At 42.9% G+C, this 8755-nt stretch overlaps 1 pseudogene; it reads left to right on the top strand.

The window, feature by feature from the left end:
- Positions 1-7554: 7554 nt before the first annotated feature.
- LOC144791244 (elongation factor 1-beta pseudogene) lies at positions 7555-8246 on the top strand (annotated as a pseudogene).
- Positions 8247-8755: the final 509 nt, after the last annotated feature.

Raw genomic sequence — 8755 nt, 5'->3', positions numbered from 1 at the left:
GAGAGAATTTGGACTGGTGTATGTTTAGGGAGAGGTCAGTCTATTCTGCCAGGGGATGCCCGAGGAAGTGGGGATAAGGTCTGGGAGGCTTGGAATCAATACAGGGGAGATGTCTGTGCCGCACCGGCATGTCACGAGGATGTGGAGGAGCATGAGTCCCCTTGATTCACTAACTGTCAAAATGGTGTTATATCTTGACGGTATGGAAGTCATTGAGAATCTCAGGAATTATGCTTATGTCACCTGATGTGTTTATTTGTTTATTTGTGTTTAATAAAAAGAAATGTAAAAAAAAAAAAAAAGAAGGATAGATTTAACTGCGATCTCTTGACTCAGGGTGAATGTTTGATTTCAGCAGCATTTCGGCCATCATTTGTTGCTGTAGCACTGAAAAAACATAGAGAACAGAAAATGTTTTTTAATATACACCAAATGCCTAGTGCTAGCTAGCCATCGCCTTTTGGCAGACTAGCCCCCACACAGTAAAATGAGCAAGCTACTAGTGCAAAATTCACAACAACACACAAAACATGGAGGAAAAGTACTTTAAAAGAAGCCCCCCAGGTCTCCCAAAAATATTCAAACTTTTTCCCTTAGAAAAAACGAAAAAAGTGAATGTAAAATAGATAGGCCCTACTGCAACCCCAGGCCACCCACAATCAAGTTTAAAAATTTATGAAAAAAACAAAAAGGTAAAAAAATAATGGTACATGCCCAACATAAAAAAACAAGCTTCTCCGAACATTCTTTAACTTACTTGATTTCTCACCAAAAATCCTTAAAATACAATTGTATATACATCAGAGATTGAAGACATAGAAGATTGTGATTCTTTCCACTCAAAATCCAAATGTAAAGTGACCATGGGATGGATAAATCAGTGGGAGGAGCCTTCTGGACAGGAGGATGATGTTGGTGTCTCTGTGGCACTTCCTACCTTTTGAAAAAGAATTTTTTAAAAAGTGCTTTGCACAAATAAAACTACCTGAACCATCCATTCAGTTAGAAACCCTACGCGAAAAGGTATTTTAAGTTGATTTTGCTGCTTCTTGAGTATAACATCTAATCGAAAACCAACTATATAACCGCGACAACTTGTGTTCTAAAATCATGATGAAAGGCTTTCTAGCAATAGGAAGTCATGCTAGGGGACGCCAAATCTTGCTCGTTCTCGCCAGCTCGCTTGCTGAAGCCTTGCGTTGTTCCTGTTGTCATCACACTGGTCAAACACAGAAAAAAATCTGCCACTCTGCGACTGGCGGAATTTGGCCAGAACTCCTGTTAAAAGAATAACATGGAGTCGCCAAATCCCTCCAATTCTGCAAGCTGAATAAAAAATTCCACTCAGGCCTACTCTCCCATTTACTTTTCAACCATTCCAGTTTTTTAACTTACCCTATGTCAAACTCGCTGACTGCAGATCTTTCACTGGTCCCGCATGTGCCTTTTCCGGCTCAGTCTTGCGTCTCTGTTTCGGGAAACATCCTTTACAACGAAACTTTTTCCACGCAGTATCTTTACAATGCAGGTATTACAACGCATGTCGTTACAACAACTTGCGCTGGAGGGCACTGTAGGATAGGGAATAGTTTAATTTACTATCCAAAACCTTCCCTACTATCCACGGGGACTGGAGTTGGAATAGTAAATTAAACTATTCCACTATCCAGCGCCCCCCAACGCAAGTCGTTGTAACGACTTGCGTTGAAAAACCTGCGTTGTAAAAGCATGCGTGGAAAAAGCATGCGTTGTAACGACATACATCCCTCTGTTTCAGCCTGTGCTGCTCTCCCTTGCACCCTGCATCCCTGCACTACTGCACCTCTTGAACCCCGAGCTGCCCTGGTACACAGTCTGCTGCTCTTCTTGTACTCTTTACTGCACCCCACGATCATGCTTTGCTCACACATTTCAGCTTGAACCACACTACCTTTCATCCTGTGGTCCTCCATCTAGTACCCTGCACTGTTTGCCCCACTGATATATTCAATCATGCTTGATTTCGTATAATGCAAAGGTGCTCACCAAGCTTTATTTACATTCAGCACAAGTACAGCATGAACAACAGCACTGCATGCTCCTCTAACAGTTACAGTACAGTTGGCATTACTGTATGCCTCATCACAAGCAGAACTGGTGCAACCTTTGGAGCAGCATTACAGAATTCCATGCACTCACGTCAAAAGCTACATTGAAATGTTGCATTGCTTCTACCAACAGGGGCGGCTGCTCCAATGTTGGGGTGGTGGGCAGCGCAGTGGAGGATAATCGAGAAAAAAATTGCCTTCTTCTGCGGATGTCGCCTTTGAACGCCTCTGCATACTCTGGGTATGATGCACAGGCTCCAATTGGGTAATCACAGCGCTGCTCTCTGGTAATATCAGCATGAGAGCAGCGCTCTGATTGGCCTGAGTGTGTTGACTTGATGCTCACTCGGGCCCAGGCTGGGCCTTTTCTCCAACCCAGCTGTACAACACAGCTGGGTTGGAGAAAGATGAGTGCGCATGTCAGTTTGGCCGTCCTGAGACGCTGATCATGATGGTCCCGCCCCAACCTCAGCCAGGAGTAATGAAAAATAAACTGTTAATAAAGTGGTTTTATATTTATTTTATTTTTCATTGGGGCGATGCTCCTCTGCCATACTGCCTACTGCTAAGAATCAAGTTTGGGACTGAAAACATAAGTTCGGATTTTTCACGTTTTAACTTTGTTAATCCTGATTTTCTTTTAAAAAGCTGAAAAAAGCCGGATATTTGCATCGTTTTCGACTTGGGATATTTCATAATTTTAGAAATTTACAAACGTTTTCTAGATTTCAGCAAATCTACGCCATTCACAGGTTCCCAGCTTTATGCCTGGAAAACATCATTGGAGCCAATATTTGAATATGATATTATACATGCATATATTTTCACATTCAAATAAAAATGCAAACAAACTGCCTCATTTGGGTTTTTCATTCCACTGTGAAAATATTTTTTCCCAAGGAGAAACTTCTTCCCCACCAATTTTGTTAGGGTGTTCTCTTCCCCTTGCTGCAGCGGAAAGGGGTTTACTTCTCCTATTGGCAGAAGTAAATACCCAAACAATTCAAGGTGAGAATGGATTGGGAATGATATTTCAACATGTGGGTTTGTGGGTGCTAATACAACAAATTGGTGAAGGAGGGTCCGAGGGAAAAGTTTAACGACCTAACAGGTAAATACCCCCAGTGTATCAACCTAAAGAACAAAAGTACCTGTCAGTCGAGTGACGCCGAGGTGCTCAAAAATCGCGCTGGAGACAAGTGCACAGAAAAAACACACAACAACCAGATAGGTCAAGAACTCAATAATTACATTGACTATCAACAATTGCTGTGTTGAGTCCTATCAGACCACCCAGTTGGCGGAGCCTCATCATGTAGGACACTCAAGCCATGTTTAGTCTGCAAACGCCCAGGTGTATATTGGCAATGCATGACTCAATCATGGTCTGGACACCGCAAATGTTAATACAAAGGTGGTACTGATAAGTGCAGTGCAAAAAAATATGTATATAGTGAAGTGGCTAAAATGGCTGTCAAGGCAAACAAAGACCTTTATTAGTGATTGCCTGGACGTCAGATTAAAATTAGTGTAATGACAGTGTAAAATAATCACTGTCCAGCTTGCTTGGTGGAAAACAAAAATCAGGCCAACATGTTTCTGCCGTACTGTGTATATTCACTGGCATTCGTCAGGGCCAAGCTCTCGTATGCTACTGCAAATTACACTACCAAATGTGTAGAAATAAACTAAAAAGGATTCAATCAAATAATCATAATGAAAGTAAACTGAAAGTGGTCGAACACGACCATCCTACCGCATCTTCTCAATTTACTCAGTGGATGCGATTGGTCTTCCCTGTAGTAGAAGTCAAGAGAAACGGAAAAACCATATAGAAAATATGTAACCACGTGGTGCTTAATAAGACATAGACAATAATTATAACTTAAATATACCCAATGTCCCACGTGTTATTACTGTGCACAACCAGCGAACAATCAAACAAACTCAGACAGATCCATCACTAATTTATGATTAAATATGATTAAATGTCCCTCGGGACGCGCATGCGCCTCGCTAACACTGAGTTTTATCCACTCACGCGATACAAATGGTCAATTGAGGGTGTTTGGCTGAGATCGACTAGTGCACCCTCCTCGCGCAGGCGCCCAGTGCTTACACATGCTTGTGTGAGTAGCGTTTCCATCCGAGGTGAGGTTAACTCGTAGAGCGCATGCGCGCCATCACTCTCTCCCCAGTTGCGCATGCGTCAGTTAGTGTCTCAACAGCGCACAGGCGCTGTTGCAGCGGTACATGCACCAGCTGAAAACCATCATTCAATTAGCGCGAGGATAAAACTGGCCTCAACCAGCCCGTCGGTGCCTCCCCTTCGGCTCGTGAACCCGCCGTGAGGTACCGACGGACAGGTTAGTAGGGATTATTAGAGTTAGATTATTTTGTAGCGTGTACTTGGGGTCTGGCCATTTAGGCATCAGCAGTTTTGACCATGGACATGCTTGCTGGGATGAGGGTATTCACCCTCGTTTTTCATCCTGAAGACTGCACAGTGGTTCAGTGTAGATACAGATACTGCACAGTGGTGCAGTGTAGATACAGAACTGAGCGACTGTTCTGCAGTCATTACTATTTTGTAACATGCTGAGAGGTAGCACTACATGTTAGTCGTCTAATGTTTACATCTGGTTCTTCGTGGTGAGAGCCTATTTGGGGGCATTTCAGAAAATTATTGGGTTAGGTAGACAGTACATTGTACTATATTCTTGACAGTGATCTAATCTGGGAACTGTCTTTACTCACATGTCTAGAGCGGGGCCTTATCTTTCCGAGCAGTTGCCGGGTGAGGTGAGGCTTACTTCCCACAGATTGATGGGTAAGTGCTAAATTGCAGTTCTTGAAACTTTACACAGGAGAATTCTTGGTGACGTTATATTCGCACCCCCTAAATGATCATCATAAATTAGTGATGGATCTGTCTGAGTTTGTTTGATTGTTCGCTGGTTGTGCACAGTAATAACACGTGGGACATTGGGTATATTTAAGTTATAATTATTGTCTATGTCTTATTAAGCACCACGTGGTTACATATTTTCTATATGGTTTTTCTGTTTCTCTTGACTTCTACTACAGGGAAGACCAATCGCATCCACTGAGTAAATTGAGAAGATGCGGTAGGATGGTCGTGTTCGACCACTTTCAGTTTACTTTCATTATGATTATTTGATTGAATCCTTTTTAGTTTATTTCTACACATTTGGTAGTGTAATTTGCAGTAGCATACGAGAGCTTGGCCCTGACGAATGCCAGTGAATATACACAGTACGGCAGAAACATGTTGGCCTGATTTTTGTTTTCCACCAAGCAAGCTGGACAGTGATTATTTTACACTGTCATTACACTAATTTTAATCTGACGTCCAGGCAATCACTAATAAAGGTCTTTGTTTGCCTTGACAGCCATTTTAGCCACTTCACTATATACATATTTTTTTGCACTGCACTTATCAGTACCACCTTTGTATTAACATTTGCGGTGTCCAGACCATGATTGAGTCATGCATTGCCAATATACACCTGGGCGTTTGCAGACTAAACATGGCTTGAGTGTCCTACATGATGAGGCTCCGCCAACTGGGTGGTCTGATAGGACTCAACACAGCAATTGTTGATAGTCAATGTAATTATTGAGTTCTTGACCTATCTGGTTGTTGTGTGTTTTTTCTGTGCACTTGTCTCCAGCGCGATTTTTGAGCACCTCGGCGTCACTCGACTGACAGGTACTTTTGTTCTTTAGGTTTGTGGGTGCTCACATACTGCCAGGACATTCCTTCACTCGAATACCATCTCCCTACACACACATTTCACATCGAAATCTCTCTTAGAGTAAATCATTTTACCAGTAACCATCTGCATTTTAGCAATAGTAAAAGCCATTTGATACCCAGAAACAGGCAATTTGCATATGTATTCTGATTTCCTGTGGGGATAGCTTTGTGAATCAGGCCCATTGTTTCTTTGTTTTCTTTATCCATCTTTTTAGGTCGAAATTTTCAATGCATTATGTGAAATTGACAGTTGAAAAAGTTCATACGATCTTAACATTTTCATTCCATGGCAACACCAATATTAGTTTTATATTGAGAGTTATTGTTGGTACCTGTTTTCTCTGAAGTAGTGCCACCATCTGTATGCATGTCTCCTCCAGTTACATGCAGTGGTTCTCACTGGAGCGTGTATGGTTTTTCGTACTGCTCCACAACATGCTGTAACAGTCAAGAATGGTGAACTCCCGCGTTCTTACTCTCTGGTGTGTTAACTCATTGCAGCACTTCTTCAGTCGGTACAGGATCCGCTGGGAGAGAGGGCAAAGATAGGGTTGTTACGCCTGAATTCAAGGTTCCATAGTCAACAGCCATATTAGTATGATTGCACTCCTCAATCTTAGAGCCTGATTACGACATTGGCATAGTTGCGCCGGCTCGCTGCCGACACAGCTGCACCTAAACTGCGCAAGAACCGCCCGTCTTATTATTTTTTTTTTTTTAGTTGAAGATGCTTTATTGAAAATATAAGAACAATGTAAAACATCATTACAAAATATTAACAAAAATAGGAAGAAATAACAACTTGGAATATGAAACAAAGGCGAAATGACATAATATCCTATAAATGAACACTGTACTTAGTAAAAAGAGCATTTTGGTAAATTTTAACAGAAGAAGAAAAAGAAGAAAGAGAAGCAAAAGAAGAGGAGAAGGAAGAGAAAGGGAGAAAAGAGCAAAAGAAAAAGAAAAGTAGGAAAGGAAAAACATCAGTAAACCAGTTGCAATAAGAAATGTGTAACAATTAAGAAATAGTAACTACATAAGTCAAGTTAAATTTCTGGACAAAAAGGTAGAGCCCGTCTTATTATGAGTTGAACTCATGTAAGGCGGACGGCCCTTCGTCTTTCCTATGACGGTGCCTGGAAAACAGGCACCGCCATGGGAAAGGCAGGCAGAGACGTCAATGCTGTGCTGGAACTTTGGGGAAATTCAGACAGGGGACACATGTTTGACCCCCTGAAGCTATCCCATGGTGTGGAGCCTGAGGGTCCTATAGGGCCTCCTTTGTTCTTCCACCTCCAGCCCTTTCATGGCAGGCTCCCGCCATGAAATGGCTGCCAGTGGCGGAACTCGTAAAATGCTAAGCGGGACTGCGCCAGTCCTACTCAGCATGTTGCATTGTGGTGCAGTTCCGCCACCACCAGGGAATGACTGTTTCCTGGCGCAGCCGGTGATCCTCCGCCGCAATGACTTTTGAAGTCCTAACATGTGGATGGACCACCGCCACAGCGAGTCTGGCAGTCTTACGACCGCCAGACTCCTAATCAACCCCTTAGTTTGTTTAAAACGTCATAGTGCATTCTGTAAGTGCATAGCCAGTGAAAGTGAGATTAAATAATCACAGTTGAAAACATTTAGAATTTTTGCCTTTCGCCCTGCAGTTGAGCTGCTTGCTAGCCGTTTTTGTTCACCATGGGCTTCGGAGATCTGAAATCCCCTGCTGGTCTGCAAGTGCTAAATAGTTTCCTTGCTGACCGGAGCTACATCGAGGGGTTTGTACCATCACAAGCAGACGTTGCTGTATTTGAGTCTCTATCCGGTGCACCATCTGCGGATCTTTTTCATGCTCTTCGGTGGTACAATCACATCAGATCCTATGAAAAACAAAAAGGAAGTCTGCCAGGTGTGAAGAAACCATTGGGCAAGTATGGGCCTGCAGACACTGAAGACACAACAGGAAGCACAGGTGCAGAGTCTAAAGAGGACGATGATGATGATATTGACCTATTTGGATCCGATGAAGAGGAGGAAAGTGAAGAATCAAAAAGGATAAGGGAGGAGCGACTGGCACAGTATGAATCGAAAAAATCCAAGAAACCTGCACTTATTGCCAAGTCTTTAATCTTGCTTGATGTAAAACCGTGGGATGATGAAACGGACATGGCTAAGTTAGAAGAATGTGTACGCAGCATTCAGATGGACGGTTTACTATGGGGATCGTCCAAGCTGGTACCGGCTGGTTATGGCATTAAGAAGTTACAAATTCAGTGCGTTGTTGAAGATGACAAAGTCGGAACAGACATCTTGGAAGAGAAAATAACGGCGTTTGAAGATTTTGTGCAGTCCATGGATGTAGCTGCTTTCAACAAAATCTAAATCTTGGAGTTCACCAGAGCACTTAAATAAAAAAAAAATGTATAGTACTAAAAAAAGTGCTCCAGACCCTATGCTTTATGTTCAGCTCTTATTTTTTCTCCTCACCGTCCAACCCTTACTCATTTCCATTCCTCCTCACACTCCAGTCATAATCCTTCTATTTTCCCTTCTGTACATCCTTCAATTCTCAACCTTGTTCTCCTCACTTTGTAGTATTCCCTCGTCACTCATGATCCTGCCTTCGATTCTCACTCCCTGTTTTCACTCCAAACTTTCCAGCTTCTACTCCTCCGTCACCGTGCTTCGTTACGCCACCATTCTCCATCCTGTCTCCCACTACAAACTATCTCTTCACACTTCTTGATACAGCCCTCCTCACTCACCGGTGTTCCGGTCGCACGCGCTCTCCTCCCTCGCCATCCGTTTCTTACTGTCCTCCCCCAGTCCTCCCTGCTTACACTCTGTTCCAACCCAGTTGGCCTTCAGACCCCAGTCTCAACTTTTCAACTTC

This window comes from Lissotriton helveticus, chromosome 11, assembly GCF_964261635.1.
Source record: "Lissotriton helveticus chromosome 11, aLisHel1.1, whole genome shotgun sequence".
Lineage (NCBI taxonomy): Eukaryota > Metazoa > Chordata > Amphibia > Caudata > Salamandridae > Lissotriton > Lissotriton helveticus.
The sequence above is the reverse complement of the archived record's forward strand: the minus strand, read 5'-3'. Positions and strand labels throughout refer to the sequence as shown.